This window comes from Syngnathus floridae, chromosome 7 (genome assembly GCF_059516105.1).
Source record: "Syngnathus floridae isolate MCC-2025c chromosome 7, RoL_Sflo_1.0, whole genome shotgun sequence".
NCBI lineage: Eukaryota > Metazoa > Chordata > Actinopteri > Syngnathiformes > Syngnathidae > Syngnathus > Syngnathus floridae.
Window position 1 is genome coordinate 1895729 of NC_142419.1, and position 22728 is coordinate 1918456.

Genomic DNA, 22728 nt, shown 5'->3' on the forward strand with positions numbered 1-22728 from the left:
TCAATTCGACCCAACGTGGTTGTAGCTTTTATTTACTCTTCAGTGGTACACTTACGGAGTCATGCTAACCAGACCCGTAACCGGAAGTGTCCACCCTGAAAACGTTTCCCCGTTCCCTCAACAGTTTCCAGTTGCCCAACATTAGATCATATTGTTACATCCTTTCTTCAAGTTATGAGTTGTTACCTCCCCAAAATATTTTCTTTCACCAATGACCAAATACTATACTGACAGTGTGTATTCACAAATCCTAAATATTTGTATAAAACTGCTCACTTCGAGTGAAAATAGTTAACACTGGACTGCTGCATTGAAAACACAGAACCATTGAAAACACTGAAAACACATAACTTTTGTTGTTGCTTGCTTACTCAGAGTAGAATGTGCGAACATAAAACAACATAAATCGCTGTGGTTGTACCACCTATTTCCGTTCCCAGTTCCTCTGGGGGTATGTCCTACTGCGATCATGTGAGGAACAGGAACTGCCTCTGCATTTTCCCTGGCCTGTGGCTGATTGGGGATGTTGATATCCATCTCAGTTGGGTCATTGAGGGTCACTCCCTGTGCCCGCCTGAGGTGCCTGCGATTTCTCCTTATGACTCCTCCCAAGAGCAACTGCACCTTGTAGGACCTCCCATCCAGCGGTTTCAGCACCTGGCCCAATCTCCAGACAGTGTGGGGTGGGAGTAGCTGCATCCTCACACAGTCACCTGTTTTAAGTATGTCCAAGTCATTAGCTGCTCTGTTGTAGTATGCACTCTGACACTGCTCTTTGTTCTTTAGATTCCGACTTATCTGCACCACTTGTGGTTTCAGCAGGCTTTCTTTTGTTGGTAGCAGTGTCTTGGTTCTGCGACTGAGTAGTCTCTGTGCTGGGCTGCTATCCAGGCCCTGTGACGGTGTGTCGCGGTGGTCTAGAAGAGCCAGATAAGGATCCCTGCCGGTTTAGCTTTGAGCAGGTACATTTTTGCGCACACTACGCATAGGGCAATACCCTGTGCATCATAGTTATTTGTGCTCATGGCACAATATTGCTTTTATTGCCTGTGAAGGGTATGAAATACAAACAAATAAATGAACAATACATATGTATGGATAGGTCTCATGCCACTGAACATTTTGAGTGGTTGAAAGTAAAAAAGTATTCATGAATTACTGAGTTGTCACACTTCAGTGTGCCATTTCCTGGACAAAATAATGCATTTCATGGTCAATTATATTTCACTGCACAAGGGTTCTAATTAGTAATTTTTTAGTTGATTGTTAATTATTCGCATTTTAACAAATGCAAATAAAGATGGGAAAATTTCCATTATTACTTTAGTTGCATAGTAATTCTGCACACCAATAGTTGCCTAATAATTGTGCACACATGCATTTTCCTAGAAAACCAGAATCTTACTTTTTCCATTAAATATTGAAGTCCATCCATCCATCCATCCATCCATCCATCCATCCATCCATCCATCCATCCATCCATCCATCCATCCATCCATCCATCCATTTCATGTACCGCCCACGGGGGTCGTGGGCGTGCTGGAGCCTATCCCAGCAGTCATCGGGCAATTGGCGGGAGACACCTTGAATTGGCTGTCAGCCAATCGCAGGGCACACAGAGACAAACAACCATCCTCACTCGCACTAACACCTACGGGCAATTTGGAGTGCTCAATAAGCCTACCATGCATGTTTTTGGGAAGTGGAAGGAAACCGGAGTGCCTGGGGAAACCCGTGCTAAAGAGTCCTATGGAGACGAATTGATGCAAGCTGAAGAATTTGATTATTTGAAGCCTTGCATGCTGGGGGGGAGGAGCTGCAGATCCAGTGACGGATAATGTCCCCACTGTCTTCTCCATTGTCTTCAGAAGGGACTGCTAGCTATATGCCCCCATACACCCAGGTCCTCCGAATCAGGCGAAAAAAAGGAAAAGCTTGCACACGAAGAAAAGAATGTGAAATTTAATGTCTGGCGCAGGGGGTAGTCGCGATTGGAATCTCAAAATCCTGTGAAGTACTACTTTAATCAGCTTCAGCTAAGACATCCATCCATCCATCCATCCATCCATCCATCCATCCATCCATCCATCCATCCATCCATCCATCCATCCATCCATCTGTGAAACATCTCAAAGCATTGATAGGCATCAGTAGGGCAGTAGGTGGGGGACACGCTGAACTGGTTGCCAGCCAATCGCAGGGCACACAGAGACGATCCCAATGTAATTACGTTAATTTCTCTGGATTCTTCTTTTCATAATTTAGAGAAATCTGATATTTTCCTGAGATGTGTTCATTTCTCCTCAGTCGGTGTCGGTAAAATCAGACTTAAGTGCCTTAATCACGACGATTGGTGCCACAGGAGGCAGCTCTCTAATAGCTATGCGATTACACAGGCCTGTCACGTTTTTGGAGTTTGCACTCTGGCATTCACTACCTATGATGCTCCAGCCCAAGTCAGTCTTTATAGCAAAAGGCTCGCTGTCATTTTCTGTAATAAATTGGCGTGGTGCTAGTGCTCTGAAGCAGTTGTAGCCTGCATAAATTGGGGGCAGTAATGGGGGCATTTCATGGGCTATGGCTGCAAGGTGGTTCCACTTGTTTGCAGTTGTGCAGGAAGGAAAGTGTGCTCGTTCGAGTGGAATGAAGTCCCTTGAATAGGCAGAGGTAAGCTGATGATGGTCTCTGATTTTAAGTCCACTAACGTTTGTACTTTTTATGGTTGAATCCTTTCCCATCATTGTGGAAAGCCGTGTCTCCTATTTATGCCAGGGTCTCTGGTCCAGTAGTGCCCGAGAAGGAGATGCAGATTGAAACTATCATTGATGTGCTACTCTCAGCACCTCCACTCACACTGCATGAGTGTGCAGGAGTATCCTCTTCTGCATTGTGCACTTCTTGTGAAGGTGATTTGTCCACAAATAGCCGGTCTTCATGTAATAGAGTTGGATGGCTTCTTTTACATTTGCTGCACATAGCTTTCGCTTTCCAGTCCTTTGACAGATGACCTTTCCTCAGGCATGCATAACACAACTTATTGTCTCTTACAAACTTTTTCTTTTCTTCTACAGACTTTTCCATTAGATTTTGGCATTTATGAATGGAGTGATCTTCTTCACAAAACATACATTTCAAAGGACCCACTTTCTGTGTGGTTGCGATCTCTCTTTTGGATTTGTGCTCAATGCTAGCGTGGGATTTGTCTTTGGTGCTTTTAGTATGTGAGGGCTGTGCATTGGTGACACAGGTGTTTTCCTTTGACCCTTTTTCTCTCGTCTGCTTTTCTTTGCTGGGCTTCAGGGCATAGAGTGAAGAAACTTGGTTGCACGCTATATGTGCTTCTTTTGAGATGAAGGTCGCAGACTCCTTAAAACTGAGGTAGTCCTTAGGATTATCCAGCTGTTCGGTAACATGATGAGTCTAGCTAAAAGTTATCCACTCAGGGAGCTTGGCCAGCAACTTTTGGTTCTCTTCACAATCGTTAAGCACCTGCAGACCTTTGACATGAGGCATAGCAGAGTCACATGCTTGTAGGAACTCACCAAATTTTCTCAACTTTGTCAAACCTGCACTTTTTATTAAAGTGACTGGCTTCCCATTAAAGGGTTCGATAAGCCGGGGTGAAGGGATTCGTCCGTCTCTGACCACCCGAGTTAAATTAATTCTAAAAGAATCAATACAATCTCTTTATGACGCCAATCCCTCTGAAGTCAAACGGCGCTCGTGCTGAGTAACACAAATTTGAGGCACGTCTTCAGAATAACAGCGCCATAATGATGGCTCCCTTCGGTTGTTTGATGCTTTTGTTATGTTACGGATATTTTTACATGTCTTTGTTAAGACCTCAAGGATTCATTAATTTACTAGAGTGCACTCGCCCTAGCTGAGCTCAAGAAAACGACTTCGAACCAGATCTGACAATTCCTGATGTTAAGGATTAAAGCTGTCTTCACTCCAAAAAGACTTGAACGGATTGAAAGAATGACTATGATAGGGAAATAAAGAAAATTTAAAATTCTAATTACTGCATATGAAACCATGCTCAACATAGTTAATACGAAATAATCGATAACCGAATTAAGGATTAAGAAGAAATTTAATGAATAAGCAAGAAAAAGAATTACAAGTCAAACTTACAACAATGAATTCCACTCACCTGTCTCAGAACAAAAGACAAAAGGTCTAAAATCCTATTTGGTTGAACAAGTCGAGTGATCGGCTCTCCTTTGTTCCAAAATCCAAATTCTGTTTTAAAAAGAGGAAAGGTCTGGCCATGTGGAGCTTAGCCAACGCCGTAACATTGGCGTCTTCCCCTTTCTGCCCGAAGCGGCTGTTTCCCCTGCCTTCCTTGAAGCTTAAAATTTGACAAATTTCGATTTGAAGATTAAAATTTGAAAAAGTCCAATTCGAAGACTCTGGAAATTAATTATAGTATATTTTGGTCAAATCTCAAAAAGAATGAAAAATCCATCTTCGTCTAAACGGCGTTCTTTACTCCGGGCAGCGTCACGGCCATCGCCCTGACTAGGAAGAACCGCCTCGCTCTGTGTCAGGACGACATATTTATAGGCTTCTGGCATTACCTCATCGGAATATGTAGGTGAAAGGTCAGAATCCCTGCACCAGGACATAGGAATATCTAGGTGAAAGGTCAGAATCCCAGCTCCAGGTCATAGAAATATCTAGGTGAAAGGTCAGAATCCCAGCACCAGGTCATAGGAATATCTAGGTGAAAGGTCAGAATCCCAGCACCAGGTCATAGAAATATCTAGGTGAATATCTGGTTAATTCCAATAGTGTAGCAAACAACCTCTTTTGTCTCCCAACAACTTAATACATTCATGTATCGATGGAACAACAATGTTAAATACAGGTTGGGTAAAACATTGCAACATTAAAAACATACATCTTGTCTCATAAAGATCAATCTTCACACATAATCATACTTAACCATAATAATTCTTCTAACTTTAACATATATATTGATATTGCTCAAGCTGTTACATCTTAAAATTATGGCATAGCAAACTCATATTCTAAAATTGCGCATTGCTACATGTTTAAACAGGTCGTGTCCTCCCAATTGCTAACAATTTAATTTATTAGATTTGTTAGTTTCTATCAGGTCACCCCTATGTCAAGCTTTAACACCATCTCCTGGTGAAATTTTGGAACTACTACATGTTTTGCGATAGCCAATGTGCCTGGGCCAAATTCTATACCCAATTTTACACCATCTTGTACCACTATGCCACTTGACAACCTGCATAATGTATCATAAACAATGTGACGCATCATCACAATGTATGCACCTAGGCACACTTACAACACCAAGAGTAAACATCTCATCACTGGAAAAAAACAAAGGCTGAAATGTGCTAAGATTATTATTTTAAAGCCTTGGAATTGATGCATAACACAAACCAATGTAAATGTTCAGTGTGCATATAATAACAGGACCCTATTATCTTCATTTTGCCCATCACCCAAATGAGTTTTGCCGCCCAAGTTTGGGACAACAGTGCGCCTCTATGGAAATTCACACAGACAGACAGACCCTCTCACATACACGCACACACGCGACAATCTCCAAACTATTAGTTCATTTTATACCCAGAGGGCCATGTTGTTCCTTTTGTTTAACCAAATAGAGTGAAGAAACTCAGAGGAGACAATAAATGTACTTCACGAAAGACCTTAAAACTGCTGTGAGAGTCTGATAAATAAATAAATAAACAAACAAACAAATGAATAGAAGACTAATAAATTGAAGCCTGAGACAGCATAAATGAACAGAAAAGGATACACAAGGTCTATTAGAGATATAAAGGATGTGAAAACAAAGTGTAACCTCAATATCTGTTCCTTAGCACAACCTTTCACCTTTATAACCACCCTTCCCCTGCTCTTGTTTGGTCTTACTTTTTGTCCTTCTCTGCAAAGCAAAAAGAGTTTGACTATAATGTGTACCGACAGTGTGAGACAATGAATAACTCTTGTCTTCACTTGAATCCAAGGCCACTAATCCAAGGCCACTACCACTTATCCCGACTTCCTTTTATCCTTTCAACTCTACAGACAAGTCAAGCCTGGATATCATTGTATCATTTATCCAAGACTCCATTCTGCCAGTTTTGCCTTGAGGGAAACAATAAAAAGTCCGCATGTGTATGAATTTTGAACATAAAAAGCAAAAATATATTTATAAAGTAATAAACTGAACAAGATTAAAAACTATTATATAAATCTTGTGAAAATGGTAGACTGAATTTAAAAAAATCTTTAGTAGATGCATGATTCTTTAAAGGCCTCCTGGGTTGTTACAATTTATTCAAACAAACAATGGCTGATTATTCAACTATTATACTTGAGCTTGTCCTTTTGAAATCATTATTTGCATTTTATCGGTTGAAAACAATATACCGTATTTTTCAGACTATAAGTCGCGTTTTTTTCGTAGTTTGGGTGGGGGGGAGACTTGTACTCAGGAGCGACGACGAGGCGGACGACGAGGCTGACGACGAGGCTGACGACGAGGCTGACGTCAGCGGCGCACGTAGGTCCGGAATCAACAGCTGTTGCTTTTTTTTTTGGACACAGAGGATGAATATTCCAATGGATTTAATGATTTGGAGTGACACGGATGGTTCGTTAAAATTGTTGTTTATATTGAATTTATTTGATATATCTAGTCTGACGTAAGCAGCGCACGTAGTTCCGGCGTCAACAGCTGTGTGATTTTTTTTTTATTATTGACATAGAAGATGAATATTTCGATAGATTTAATGATTTAGAGCACAGGTGTCAAACTCAAGGCCCGGGGGCCAGATACGGCCCGCCACATCATTTTAAGTGGCTCGCGAATACAAATTGTGCATCAAATTCGTGTCATTACTAGAATTTCAAGTTGTCTTCACTTTTAATAATATCTTTTTTTTTTAATATTTGACCAGATTTTACTCGTCTGATTTGAAAACGAGTTATTTGTCAGTTTGTTTTGTAGCTTTTACTGTATATAATGAGATGCTCATACATTTATTTGGGTTGACAGTCATAATGGCCATCCAAAAGAAGCTATGACTACAATGCGGCCTGCGAAAAAAAATGAGTTTGACACCCCCGATTTAGAGTGTCACGGCTGGTTCGTTAAAATTGTTCTTTAAATTACATTTATTTGATATACCTAGTCTGACGTCCGCGGCGCACGTAGTTCCTTCCGGCGTCAACAGCTGTTAAGTGGTTTAAGTGACACAAGACGAAGATTCTGATGGATTTAAAGATTTGGAGTGACACAGATGGTTCGATAAAATTGTTGTTTACATTATTGTTATTTGGTATATAGTGTATATATTGTAATATGGGCCTGCGGAATAATTTGAACTGCAACTGACGACAAGTCCGACATCAGCGGCGCGCTACACACGTGGCGTTGTTTACACAAAGGACGAAGAATTCAATGGAGTTAATGATTTGGAGTGACACAGATGGTTTGATAAACGTGTTATTTGTTATAGTTATTTGAATAACTGTTAATGTTACATCGGGCCCGTTCTCAGCTCCTCGTTTGTGTTTATGTCACGTTAGCGTACCGTATTGTTAGCCTGTTGTTGCTGGTTCATGTCTGTTCTTGGTGTTGGATTTTGTCAAGTAAATTTCCCCCAAAATGCGACTTAAACTCCGGTGTGACTTATATATGTTTTTTTCCTCTATATTGTGCATTTTATGGCTGATGCGACTTGTACTACGAAGCGACTTATAGTCCGAAAAATACGGTACATTGAAACATTATTTCAAAATGTATTTTAAACAGAAAGCGTGGTTTGATTTCCATGATCATCACCCTGATTCGATTCAGGGTATTCGGACACAGACACTGGATCAGTGACGTGCGGTGAGGTTCATGACTGGGGAGGCACTGACGTCACCCCCCCGCCCACCGGTAAAATTTGTTCGGCACCTAACCGTGTCACAAAAAAGGGTGGGGAACGCTGCTCTAGTGTGGCTTATTCATTATTTAATTTGAACTATTTTAATTAAAATCTCATATCAGCAGTCTTCACACATAAAAACACTCAATAAAGCACATGAAATCAAAAACTTGTTTTCGATTGTGCGTACCACTCCGTTCCGAAGTCCCGTTGTCCGAATCAAACCTTTTAACTACGGAGTTGGTCTTCTTTTACTAATGACCTCCTGCTTCGACCGGAAATCAATCGTTGAAAATCGTTTGGATATGTAATCCTCCATTGTAAAATGAAATGTAAAAACGGAAAAACAAAACAAAACGAATGTAAAACGAAACAAATGGACGACTGCTCCTCAGTTGTTCACTGTAAATTTGAACTGGAGATTTCTTATTCTACAGGTAGGCGCATGAAGCATCCCGGGATCACTAGCACCCCCTGCCATAAGGCTGGAGAACCTTTTTTCGTAGCCTCCGTAAGATCTCTTTTCAAAGCCATTTTGTTCATCTAAAGAAACACAACGTTACAGACAGATGACAAAAAATAAAAGATATTATATACACCAGCTTGACTACGGAAATGAGTTAATATAGCCACAGTGTTTAAACACTTAAACAGCGACATAGAGACAGACAGCAGTTCAGTCTAACTCAGGGGTCACCAACCTTTCTTAAACCGAGAGCTACTTCCTGGGTACTGATTAAGGCAAAAGGGCTACCAGTTTGACATACACTTCTGAAATAGCCAATTTTCTCAATTCGGCTTTCACTGTGTTATTATTGTCATTTGCAGTTAACATGTAAGTGTGATTTTAACAAGAATAGCAGAAATACAGTCAAACCTTGGTTTTTGACCACAATCCGTTTCAGAAGGCGGTTCGAGAAGCGAATCGGTCGAATTCCGAATCTATTTTTCCCATTACAAATAATGGAAACATTTTTAATCCGTTTCAAGACAAAAAACCCGCGTCTTTTTTAAGCATTTTTTCATTTGCGCATATTTGTCTGATCGCTCAAATGCAGCGCACCGCCGAACGCGCAACCGTAGCGCGTCGCCCACCGCGCAACTGCACCGCGACGATCGCATTATTGTGACAGAGCCGTCGCTGAAATTTAGAAAATATTTTTAAAGTCCTGATGTACGTAGTTTCCAAAATTGAAGTGGACCTAAGTGCGCAGGGAGCTTAATTTTGTCCGATCGCGCAGCTGCAGCGCACCACCGAACGCGCAACAGTAGCGCATCGCCGACCGCGCAACTGCACCGCGCTGGTCGCATTATTGTGACAGAGCCGTGGCTAGAATTTAGAAAATATTTTTAAAGTCCTGATGTACTTTCTAAAATTTAAGTGGACCTCAGTGCGCAGGGAGCTTAATTTGGTCCGATCGCGCAACCACAGCGCGCCGGGTGCTCACTGTCGCATTGCTTTAAGAGCGTCTTTGTGTTTTAGGATGGCTTTACTGCTCTCACTTGCTTTCTTTGGAGGCATGATTAGGGGTTAATACAATCCTAAAAGTAACGAAAATACAATAACAACGGAGTCAGTCGGCATCCGGGCGGGGCGGTCGGGTTTTCTCGGTTCCTCCCGGCTCATCTCGCGAGGTTCGACCTCCGAATTTTGTTGGACAACCGAAGCCAAAAAATCTCGAATTTTTTTGTTCGAATTCCGATTTGTTCAAGAACCAGGACATTCGAAAACTGAGGTTCGACTGTAAAATAAATAGATGCAGCTCACTGACAAGTGCCGCTATTTGAGCTAATTTTGGAATAGTCCTGCGGGCGACTCATGCGGTCCTCACGGGCGACCTGGTGCCCGCGGGCACCGTGTTGGTGACCCCTGGTCTAACTGCATAGTCAACATAGGCAGCCGTGTGATTACGCAATCCTCAGAGGAGGCTACACAAGAAGTTGGCTCCTCCGAGCAAATCGTCTTCGGTTTTAAAATAATTATAAAAATTATGCGATTTTGGTTCAAAATGATACAAAATTATTTAAATTAAAAGGAAAATGACTTCATAATAAAAACAATTGAATTTGTTTTTCCCCTTTTCATGATGGCAGGGGAGATCTAGCCTCCCTTGCCTCCTCTGACCGCATGTCCCTGCTGTGGATACATTTTAGTACTACAGGAGACAAGCACTTGCACTGGGATAGATGTATTAAAGGCATTTTAATCAATAATCTCTTGGATGAATCTGGAGTTTTTATACATTTAAAAAAATATATATATATACTGATTCCCTAGATTATTTAAGATTTAAAGATGCACTCCGCAGGATTTTGCTCCAAAGTATCTTTACCTTTTCACTTTAACCATCATTGCAGCTGGACTGACGAAGGTGGTGGAAAAAAGAGGCAAGTCTTCCTGGTTTCTGGCTGATGTCCCACTCTGAGCGTAGCGGGGGTGCAAAGCAGAAGGGCCGTGTGCTGGTTGCATTGTTTGGTCAGTTCGTACTGTAAGGGACGAGGCAGAGTAGCCAAATGAGGCCCAGACCTTTATTGAGGAGGGTAGGAAAAGGGAAGTGGATTGCTAGAATGCGGGGATAGGACGTGAGGCTAAGTTGTGGTCAGAGACGGTCAACCGGCCGGGGCCTTACGGCGCCTGTACGCCGTCGGCTGGTTGGACGGGTTAACGCAATCGGCAACAGAAAACAGACGGGCAGCAGAACAGGATAACAGGTAGGGCAACAGAAAGAAGTGACCAGATTTTAGGGGCGGTTAATGAGAACAGGTGCCAGTAATTAGTTGATTACGAGAGCGTGGCTGTTAACGATTGACGTCAACGAAAATCACTGGTTGGATGGCAGGTGGCCACCATTTATGACTCACATCTCATAAATAGCAGATTAACACAGCTATATAAAATGGGTATTCATACAAGCCTCTGGAAATAATTTTCAGGCTGGCATCAGGTTAGAATTTCTCACGCTCTTTCTGTGGCATCAAGCATGTTCTCATGTGAGCCTCTTGTCTCATAGACCAGACGCTATTATTTTGTCATAATGTTGCCATTTTGTTCAGAAGAGACTGCCATCTTGTATGCCCCCTAACACCGAGTCCCTCCGAAGCAGACAAAAAAAATGGGAAAACCTTGCATACGAAAAAAATATGAATGTGAGATTTCATTTCTGGCGCAAGGGATAGTAGCGATGGGAATCTCAAAATCCCATGAAGTACTACTTTAATCAGTTTCAGCCATCCCTAAGACATCCATCGATCCATCCATCCATCCATCCATCCATCCATCCATCCATCCATCCATCCATCCATCCATCCATCCATCCATCCATCCATCCATCCATCCATCCATCCATCCATCCCAGCAGTCATTTGGCAGTAAGCGGGGGACACCTTGAACTGGTTGTCAGCCAATCGCAGGGCACACAGAGACAAACAACCATCCACACTCACACCTACGGGCAATTTGGAGTGCTAAATAAGCCTACCGTGAATGTTTTTGGGAAGTGGGAGGAAACCAAAGTGCCCGGGAAAACCTGTACTAAAGAGTGCTATGGAGACAAACTGATGCAAGTTGAAGAATTTGATTATTTGAAGCTTCGCACGCTGGGGCGGAGGAGCTGCATCCAGTGACGGATAATGTCCCCACTGTCTACTTCATGTATTGTCCAGTGTCCACTGATATGCTTCACTCAAAGGATCGATCTGTTGCATGTTTATTTCTCATTTAATATAAACTAGGATAATGAACATTTTGGAAATGCAATGAAAAAAGTCTTGTCACTTCGTGTGATTTCCAGCCAGCATATTGAAATTAAATGAATACAAATGTCTCCAAGCATCCATTTTATATACCCTTTACCCTCACTATCGGGGTCACAAGTGAGCTTTCTTTTAAATGTCTTTTTATTCATTTTCAGGTAGACAACAACAAATATGACACCAAATCAAATATAATTGACAATTTCAGTTATTTTAACAAAACAAATCTCTTCATCAGCAAGTACACACATGCACACACACACACACATGCACGCGCACGCACGAACGCACGCACACACCCACACACACAATATTCAAAGGGAGCTTGAGCCTATCATTGACTTTAAGCAAGATGGACCCAGAATTAAAACTCAAATGAAAATGTAATTTGACTCAATGTTGGACTATTTACATACATCATATACAGTAAATAAATATGGTTACAGTATTATAATTGTGTCTTTCACAATTGAATGTTATTATTTTTTTATACAGCATTTAGTTTGTAGCGCAATGGTTAGCACGTCCGCCTCATAGTTAGGAGGGTGAGGGTTCGATTCCACCTCCGGCCCTACCTGTGTGGAGTTTGCATGTTCTCCCCGTGCCCACGTGGGTTTTTTCCGGGCACTCCGGTTTCCTCCCACATCCCAAAAACATGCTTGGTAGGCCGATTGAACACTCCAAATTGTCCCTAGGTGTGAATGCGAGTGCGAATGGTTCTTCATTTCTGTGTGCCCTGCGATTGGCTGGCAACCAGTTCAGGGTGTCCGCCGCCTACTGCCCGATGACTGCTGGGATATGCTCCAGCACGCCCGCGACCCCTGTGGAGACAAGAGGTATAGAAAATGGATGAATGGATGGATTTAGTTTGTATATAAATTACCGTATTTGCCGGTGTATAAGTCGACTCGGTGTATAAGTCGACCCCCGAAAATTCGACGGAAATTTATGATTTTATGATATATCCTTTGTATAAGTCGAGCTCAATTGTTGCATTATATTAAACTTCAAAATTCAATCAGAAATATGCGAAATTTATTGACGAAATGTATTCAAATTCGCGAGTTTGTAGCGAGCGATCTATACGCCATTTTAAATATTATTTACTTCATGACCCTGTGATATTACGCGCCGAGAGAGACTAACAACAATGAATACTCTTAGAAACTGGTTTATTTTTAGTTAAGAAACAACAAATTATAATTATAAAGTGATTGCCGGTACATAGAGTCCAAAATTCGTCTTCATCGTCGCTGTTTCCGAAAAGCGTTTGGCGAATATTTTCTAAGTGCCAACGGCTCTTGCGCCATAAAGAGTCCGCCTCGGCTGGTTCCCCATGTCGGCCAGAACAAGTGAAAATTCGGCCTCTTCCCCTGGAAGTCTGGCAAAGTTTGGCGAATATTTTCTAAGTGCCAACGACTCAACCGCCGTAAAGTGTCCGCCTCGGCTGGTTCCCCATGTCGGCCACCATAAGTGAAAATTCGGCCTCTTCCCCTGGAAGTCTGGCCAAGTTTGGCAAATATTTTCAAAGTGCGAACGACTCAACCGCCGTAAAGTGTCCGCCTCGGCTGGTTCCCCGTGTCGGCCACCACAAGTGAAAATTCGGCCTCTTCCCCTGGAAGTCCGGCCAAGTTTGGCGATTATTTTCTAAGTGCCAACGACTCAACCGTCGTAAAGTGTCCGCCTCGGCTGGTTCCCCATGTCGGCCACCACAAGTGAAAATTCGGCCTCTTCCCTTGGAAGTCTGGCCAAGTTTGGCAAATATTTTCAAAGAGCGAACGACTCAACCGCCGTAAAGTGTCCGCCTCGGCTGGTTCCCCGTGTCGGCCACCACAAGTGAAAATTCGGCCTCTTCCCCTGGAAGTCCGGCCAAGTTTGGCAAATATTTTCTAAGTGCCAACGACTCAACCGCCGTAAAGTGTCCGCCTCGGCTGGTTCCCCGTGTCGGCCACCACAAGTGAAAATTCGGCCTCTTCCCCTGGAAGTCCGGCCAAGTTTGGTGAATATTTTCTAAGTGCCAACGACTCAACCGCCGTAAAGTGTCCGCCTCGGCTGGTTCCTCCGGGCGGCCAGAACAAGTGAAAATTCGGCCTCTTCCCCTGGAAGTCTGGCCAAGTTTGGCGAATATTTTCTAAGTGCCAACGACATTCATTTAGACATGGCGATTGAATGTTTACGTACCGGTAGTTATTGTCGTTGCTTGACGCGCGATGACTCGCACATTCGCTCAATACCCAGTACTTCCCCCTAGCAGTCATCGTCGCTGCCTGGCTTTTGATGTCCGTTATTGAGGTGAGAATATTTGAAATTGTTGCTGAGGATGCGTGTTAATGCGACGAACGCTTTATAATGATTCAGTTTCTCGCTGTTTGATGAGCCTGACGGACGCACACCCACGCACAATGAGATGCATGAGAAACGGCCTTGGTTACCATCACATTTGAAGCGATGAATACGAAGTTAAATTTTATGACTCGGTGTATAAGTCGAGGTCGATTTTTTTCGGTCAATTTTGGATCGAAAAAGGTCGACTAATACACCCGCAAATACGGTATTTGATTCATAATTCACATCTCAAATTTCAAATTCCATTACCGTAATTTCCGAACTATAAGCCGCGACTGTTTTCCAAAATTTTGGACCCTGCGGCTTATAGTCAGGTGCGGCTTATATAAGATTTTTTTCGTGATTTTTGTGATGACTTGATCACTTTTACTCTTAACACTATTATATACAGTAAAAGCTACAAAACAAACTGACAAATAACCCGTTTTCAAATCAGACGAGTAAAAACTGGTCAAATATTTTAAAAAAAAGATATTATTAAAAGTGAAGACAATTTGCAATTCTAGTAATGACACACGAATTTGATGCACAATTTGTCTTCGCGGGCCACATACAATGATGTGGCGGGCCGTATCTGGCCCCCGGGCCTTGAGTTTCACACCTGTGCTCTAAACCCTTTCTCTTACTCTGCCATGTGACTCAGAGATTACACAAAGCAGTGGCGCTGTTTGGACCATCTGCATTGTATTAAAACCCAATCAATCAGCATTTAAATTCAATTCTTCTGACATTTTGCTCACCAAAAACAAGTTGTAATGAATGTGAACTTTTCATGCATTTTATTCAGAAGGTTACTTTGAACCTTAAACGGCGGCGCGGCGTACTTATGGATTTTTACGGCCTCCGGCCTCCAGGAAGCTTCTAGCAGGAAGCAAGAGCGAGACAGGCGAAGAAGAGATAATGCGCCGAAGAAGACGCGCTAGTTTGTGTTTACATTTCGCGCATCACGCAGAACGCGATCAAGACGGACATTACTGAAAGGAAGCCTTTATACACAAACCGTCATCATGGGGGACAAAAGAAATGCATTTGATGCCGCTTTTAAGCCAAAGGCAGTCGATGTTGATGACATTATCTTGTGTCTACTCTGGAGCGTACTTATGGATTTTTACGGCCTCCGGTCTCCAGGGGGCGCTCTAGCAGGAAGCAAGAGCGAGACAGACGAAGAAGAGATAATGCGCCGAAGAAGACGTGCTAGTTTGTGTTTTGATCGTCTCGCGCATCACGCAGAACGCGATCAAGACGGACATTACTGAAAGGAAGCTTTTATACACAAACCGTCATTATGGGGGACAAAAGAAATGCATATGATGCCGCTTTTAAGCTATACGTGTCGCTCGCTAGTTTAATGTAATTTAGCGCTTCGTGCATGAATAAGATTAGCATGAACAGACCCTCTTCACACTCGAAGAAATGCATAAAAGCGACGACGAAAGAGAGACTGAGAAAGTGTGAGGCGAAGGATATCTAACACTATTCCAATCGGACACTAAGGAGGAAGACTTCGATGGTTTCAGTGCACAGGAGGAAGATGAAGACGTCTCTTTTTTTACTTTTACTGGTATGTTTTTTTAACCAGCCCTGTTAGTGCTGTGCTACCGTGTTGCTGCTGTGTTACCGCCGCGTCTCAGTAACTTTGCTGTGTTACTTCCGTGTTGCTGCGCTATTACTGCCGCGTCACAGGCAGTGTTTGGAAAGAAATGTTAAGGTATGTTATTAAAGCTTTAAAAACACTTTCTGTGTCCAGTCTTTCTTTGCTAATAACTCGCGTGCACACTTCCGCGTTGCTGCGGTACTACTGCTGCGTCACAGGCAATGTTTAGAAAGACATGTTCAAGTATGTTATTAAAATATTAAAAAGGCTTTCTATGTACTGTCTTTCTTTGTAAAAAACTCGTGTGCACATGCGGCTTATAGTCCGGTGCGGCTTATGTAAGAAAAAAACTGAAATATCCCTGAATTTTAGCTGGTGCGGTTTATCATCCGGTGCGCCTTATAGTCCGGCAATTACGGTATGTTTAATTGTAATTTGTAAGTTCACCTCTGTTCTGTCTGTCCACTTTTTAGTGGACAACAAAATATGGACATAAAACAATTGTGTCTAGACTTCGACCAACTGTATAATGTAAAAGGAAAAAATGACACAGCAGTAAGTTCAAACAGTCTGACGAATGCTTAAATGTTTCTACGTCATCATAGTCAATGTAGGCATATGTGTTGACAAGCAACCAGTGTGTCTGAGACTCATTCACCCGTCTTGTGTATATAGTGTATTGTGTGTGTGTGTGTGTATATATATATATATATATATATATATATATATATATATATATATACGTGTATATATATAGCTGACTAGCTCAATCAGTAAGTGACATGACTTACAAACGGAAGACCCGGGTTCGATTCCCGGCAGGGGCACAATATGAGCAATGAGCGATTACCTTACCAACAGTCAGTGTGGGTCCTTAGGCAAGACCCTTAACGATACCGCCTACCTCAGAGATAATGAGAGTACAAGAAACGAAAGACATGCCGGCTCAGACGTCGCCCGGACAAACAAGGTCTGCGTCAGCTGCTGGGGAACCAGAGCACCCTGATGAAAAATGGGCTACTGGAACAAGACACAAATGGGCGAGATGCGAGAATAAGGATCTGTTGGAATGCTACTACTCCAGCAACCCAAGCGAGAGGTGTTACATGCGGAGAATGCGGGAACAATGGCAACTTCAATACCCACAGTCAACAGCAACTAGTAGCTCAATGTTCCAATATCCATAAACGGCACCTGCTATCACACCTCGAGATTGATGAGATACAACACAAATGCCATAGCAAAGGCCAACCAGAGCACCAGGTCAGAGACGAGCTAAATCCATGTAAAAGTCCAGAGGTTGGGCACGAAACCCCAATAAGCACAATCAAGCTGAACGAGGCAGCAACTGACCTGAAGAACAAGATCACGGTGAGAATGAATGCTCGGGAACCTAGATACACACTGCAGAGGCTAAGTTAAGTACCCTCAGAAAGTCTCCTAGAAGATGTGAACAATTGACAACAATTCCTACGGCTACCATCACTGAAACCAATGAGCTGATATACACCTCAGCAGCAGTGATCCTAGAAATGCTTGGCTACAAGAAGAATGACCATATGCGACCACAACACTGCCCACCATGGAAGAGAAGGCTGGAGGCCAAAATCAAGATAGCACGGAGAGAAGTGAGCCAAATGACAGAGGCCCAGAAAGGTGCAATGAAAAAGCAAGTTCCCAAGAAATACAGCCAGATGCCCATACCTGAAGCACTCGAAACTGCCAAACAAAGACTCCAAGCCTTGGCCAGCTTGGAGGTACACAAGAGGTACACAAGAGAGAATGAAGCCAGACGAATAAACAGGTTGTTCACAACACAACCAGCGAAAGTGTACGCTCAGTAGCAGGGGAATAACAGCAGAGCAGACCCACCAAGGCTGGAAACTGAACAGTACTGGAAGGATATATGGGAGCGGGAGGCATCACATAAGAGGGGTGCACAGTGGCTGGTGGCTCTGAGAAAGGACCACAGCAAGCTCCCTGAACAGAACCCAGTAACCAGTGGCAGACATCCAGAGAAGAGTCTCAGGAATGAAAAACTGGACAGCACCAGGCCCTGACATGATCCACAGCTACTGGCTCAAGAAACTTACAACTCTCCATGAGCGCCTGGCAGCACAAATGAACCAGCTGCTAATGGGACTCACCCTGAATGGCTAACCCAAGGGCGTACGATCCTGATCCAGAAGGATCCATCAAAGGGTACAGTCCCATCCAACTACCGGCCAATCACCTGCCTCTCCACAACATGGAAGCTGATGTCGGGCATAATATCAGATAAGATCAGCAGGCACATGGATCAATACATGAGCACTGCTCAGAAAGGGATTGGTAAAAATACCAGAGGAGCAAAACATCAACTCCTGGTGGATAGAACAGTCACCCAAGACTGCAGATATTGATCCTGGCTGCACAAGAACAGGCCTTGAGCACCAGAGCAATAGAGGCCCAAATCTACCACACCAGACAAGACCCCAGGTGTAGATTGTGCAAAGAAGGTCCTGAGACAATCCAGCACATAACTGCAGGGTGTAAGATGCTGGCAGGTAAAGCATACATGGAGCGCCATAACCAAGTAGCTGGAATAGTGTACAGGAACATCTGTGCAGAGTATGGACTGGAAGTCCCAAGATCCAAGTGGGAAACACCTCCAAAGGTGGTAGAGAATGACCAAGCCAAGATCCTCTGGGACTTCCAGATCCAGACAGACAGAATGGTAATGGCGAACCAACCAGACATTGTGGTGGTGGACAAAGAGCAGAGGAAGGCCGTTGTGGTTGACATAGCCATCCCAAATGATGGTAACATTAGGAAAAAGGAACATGAGAAACTTGAGAAATATCAAGGGCTCAGAGAAGAGCTGGAGAAGACCTGGAGAGTTAAGACTTCAGTGGTACCTGTGGTTATTGGAGCACTAGGGGCAGTAACCCCCAAACTGGAGGAGTGGCTGAAACAGATCCCAGGAAAAACATCTGACATCTCAGTCCAGAAAAGTGCAGTGCAAAGATACTGCGTAGAACCCTCAAGCTCCCAGGCCTCTGGTAGAGGACCCGAGCTTGAAGGGAGAAAGAGACCACCCACGGGGGGTGAGGAAAAGTTTTTTTTTTATATATATATATATATATATATATATATATATATATATATATATATATATATATTATATCACTATATATATATATATATATATATATATATATATATATATATATATATATATAGTGATATATATATATATATAGTGATGTATATATATATATATATATATATATATATATATATATATATATATATCACTATATATATATATATATATATATATATATATATATATATATATATATATATATATATAAATATAAAAAAACTTTTCCTCACCCCCCGTGGGTGGTCTCTTTTTTTTTATGTACGTATATATATGTACGTATATATATATATATATATATATATATATATATATATATATATATATATATATGTACGTATATATATATATATATATATATATATATATATATATATATATATATATTAAAAAAAAAAAAAAAAAAAAAAACTTTTCCTCACCCCCCGTGGGTGGTCTCTTTTTCCCTTCAAGCTCGGGTCCTCTACCAGAGGCCTGGGAGCTTGAGGGTTCTACGCAGTATCTTTGTTGTTCCTCGTACTGCACTTTCCTGGACTGAGATGTCAGATGTTTTTCCTGGGATCTGTTTCAGCCACTCCTCCAGTTTGGGGGTTACTGCCCCTAGTGCTCCAATGACCACAGGTACCACTGAAGTCTTAACTCTCCAGGTCTTCTCCAGCTCTTCTCTGAGCCCTTGATATTTCTCAAGTTTCTCATGTTCCTTTTTCCTAATGTTACCATCATTTGGGATGGCTATGTCAACCACAACGGCTTTCCTCTGCTCTTTGTCCACCACCACAATGTCCGGTTGGTTCGCCATTACCATTCTGTCTGTCTGGATCTGGAAGTCCCAGAGGATCTTGGCTTGGTCATTCTCTACCACCTTTGGAGGTAAAGCATACATATATATATATATATATATATATATATATATATACATATATATATATATATATATATACATATATATATATATATATATATACATATATATATATATATATATATATATATATATATATATATTGTTATCTCAATGACTTATGTTTGGCGTGTTGCCAAGAGTATTTCATTTATGGTTATTTAGTATAGCGGAACCGTTACGCACAGTTAGTTATGTAACGTCACGTCTACTAGTGTTGTGTAAACGTCAGAAGTTGAGCATTGACTTACGTGCTGTATTTCTGTCTGTTGCAGAACCACACACCACACACACATACACACACACACACACACACACCACACACACACACACTCCACACACCCTTCACACGCTTCATACAATAATCACACACACAAGAATCACATTCACGCAACCAAAGTGCAACCCATGTACACTACACACACCAGCAACCTTTAACTTACCGCTGCGCACAAGTGAATGGGTATAATGTCTGTACCCCAAATGTAAGACGAACCCCACCTTTTCAGTCTTATTTCAATGCAAAAAACATCGTCTTATATTCGAGCCAATACGGTAATTTTTTTTCGTCACTCACACACACATACACACTGTCACTCACACACATTCACACCGTCATATGTGGGAATCGAACTCACGGTGTCAAGACAAGCGCGTGTACCCCGACACCACCAGCCACTCCCAGATTAATCACATTTAGTTACCGTATTTGCCGGTGTACAGGTCGACTCGGTGTATAAGTCGACCCCCTAAAATTCGACGGAAATTTACGATTTTATGATATATCCTTTGTATAAGTCGAGCTCAATTGTTGCATTATATTAAACTTCAAAATTCAATATGCGAAATTTATTGACGAAATGTGTTCAAATTCCGGGAGGCCGTGCGCATGCGGCTGTTTATAAGCACCGCGGAGGAGATCGCGGCCGGCGAGCTCGCGCACGCCACCCGGCACCAACGGGAGGCCGGAAATAGCTCCAAGCCGAGCGGATCGGCACTTTATAAGCACCGCGGAGGAGATCGCGGCGCCTCATTGGACTTCCAGCGGCCGGCGAGCTCGCGCACCCGCCCGGCACATCCGGGAGGCCGTGCGCACGAGCCAAGTGGCCGAAAATAGCCCCCGCCGAGCGGATCGGCTGTTTATAAGCACCGCGGAGGTGGTCGCGGCGTCTCATTCGACTTCCAGCGGCCGGCGAGCTCGCGCACCCGCCCGGCACATCCGGGAGGCCGTGCGCACGAGCCAAGTGGCCGAAAATAGCCCCCGCCGAGCGGATCGGCTGTTTATAAGCACCGCGGAGGTGGTGGCGGCGCCTCATTCGACTTCCAGCGGCCGGCGAGCTCGCGCACCCGCCCGGCACATCCGGGAGGCCGTGCGCACGAGCCAAGTGGCCGAAAATAGCCCCCGCCGAGCGGATCGGCTGTTTATAAGCACCGCGGAGGTGGTGGCGGCGCCTCATTCGACTTCCAGTGGCCGGCGAGCTCGCGCGCCCGCCCGGCACATCCGGGAGGCCGTGCGCACGAGCCAAGTGGCCGAAAATAGCCCCCGCCGAGCGGATCGGCTGTTTATAAGCACCGCGGAGGTGGTCGCGGCGTCTCATTCGACTTCCAGCGGCCGGCGAGCTCGCGCACCCGCCCGGCACATCCGGGAGGCCGTGCGCACGAGCCAAGTGGCCGAAAATAGCCCCCGCCGAGCGGATCGGCTGTTTATAAGCACCGCGGAGGTGGTGGCGGCGCCTCATTCGACTTCCAGCGGGCCGCGCACTCGCGCACGCCGCCCGGTTCAAATTTTCTAAGTGCAACGCACAATGAGATGCATGAGAAACGGCCTTGGTTACCATCACATTTGAAGCGATGAATACGAAGTTAAATTTTATGACTCGGTGTATAAGTCGAGGTCGATTTTTTTCGGTCGATTTTGGATCGAAAAAGGTCGACCAATACACCGGCAAATACGGTAGTCACAAGAGAAATGTTAACCCATAGTGGTACATTTCTTGTAAAAACAAAGTCCGTGATTTTTTTGTGCCATTATTTTAGCAAATTTTGATACCCTAAATATGTCTATGATTTTGAAGTTAAAGTTGTGGGAAAATTGCGTGAAGAAATTTAAATATTCTGTATCTTATTATAAATACTTACATAGGGTGAATATATTCTTTGTAAATATTCATTTGTTCATCTTAAATCTCACTATGAAGGACTGAAAATATTCATTTGTTCATCTTAAATCTCACTGTGAAGGACTGAAAACTTGAGGCAGAGTTTTTTTTTGTGTGATTTTAGATTTGTATATTTGGGAGTAGCTTATGGAAATGAAAAACATGAAAATGTGCGTTCCTGAAGACAGCTCTCCACATTCATGTGACAGGAATGTGCCCCTTTTCAATCTATTTAAATATAGCACCCCCATATGGTGGACTGCCAGCGAGGCCATTGAGAAGAAGGGTTCCAATTTAAATGTCCAAAATTTTACCTCTAGAGCTGCCAGGTAACTTGTGGTAATGAAGTGATATTTCATTAGATTAGAATCACGCCCCTGTGTTTGTGTGTGTGCGTGCGCTGATGCGGAGATGGTGATGAAGGGGAGAGGAGGAAATCCTTGCAGCAGCAGGAGAAAAGGAAGAAAAGGAGGAGGTGACGACCCCTGGTTGTTGGGTGACAAGGGGAAATATGACAGACTATGACATGTCTTAAACTGTCTAACGCCATGACTTCAGTCTACCAGCTAAATATAGCAGAGGATGGTGCAGGATGTGGAAAGAGAAGATGAGGAGATAAAAGAAAAACACCTGTCAAAGGCAGGAAAAAGACGATCTTCGATAATTGATGGAGCTGAATGAATGAACACTATGTTGGGGCAGTGTAAATTTGAATATATTTGTATATTTATATTGATATAGGCTACTGACAATGTAAATTTACGATAATTCTACTCTCTTTCCATCCCAGTTTTTGTATTTATGTTTTTTATAAATGCTGAAGTTATATACTGACTGCCAATAAATTATTGTCAAACCAGGAGCTTATACATGCGTTCGTCACGTCGCGCCTGGACTACTGT

General features: G+C 43.0%; 1 long non-coding RNA gene across 1 annotated transcript in view; it reads right to left on the reverse strand.

Moving 5' to 3' along the window:
• Window positions 1-22728, reverse strand: part of LOC148394788 (uncharacterized) — a 25432-nt gene continuing 2704 nt past the window's right edge. Inside the window, exons 2-4 of the long non-coding RNA XR_015859511.1 lie at window positions 12257-12502; window positions 10262-10415; window positions 1-917 (exon numbers count right to left, since the gene is read on the reverse strand). This is a non-coding gene — a long non-coding RNA (uncharacterized LOC148394788). The remainder of the gene's footprint in view (window positions 918-10261; window positions 10416-12256; window positions 12503-22728) is intronic.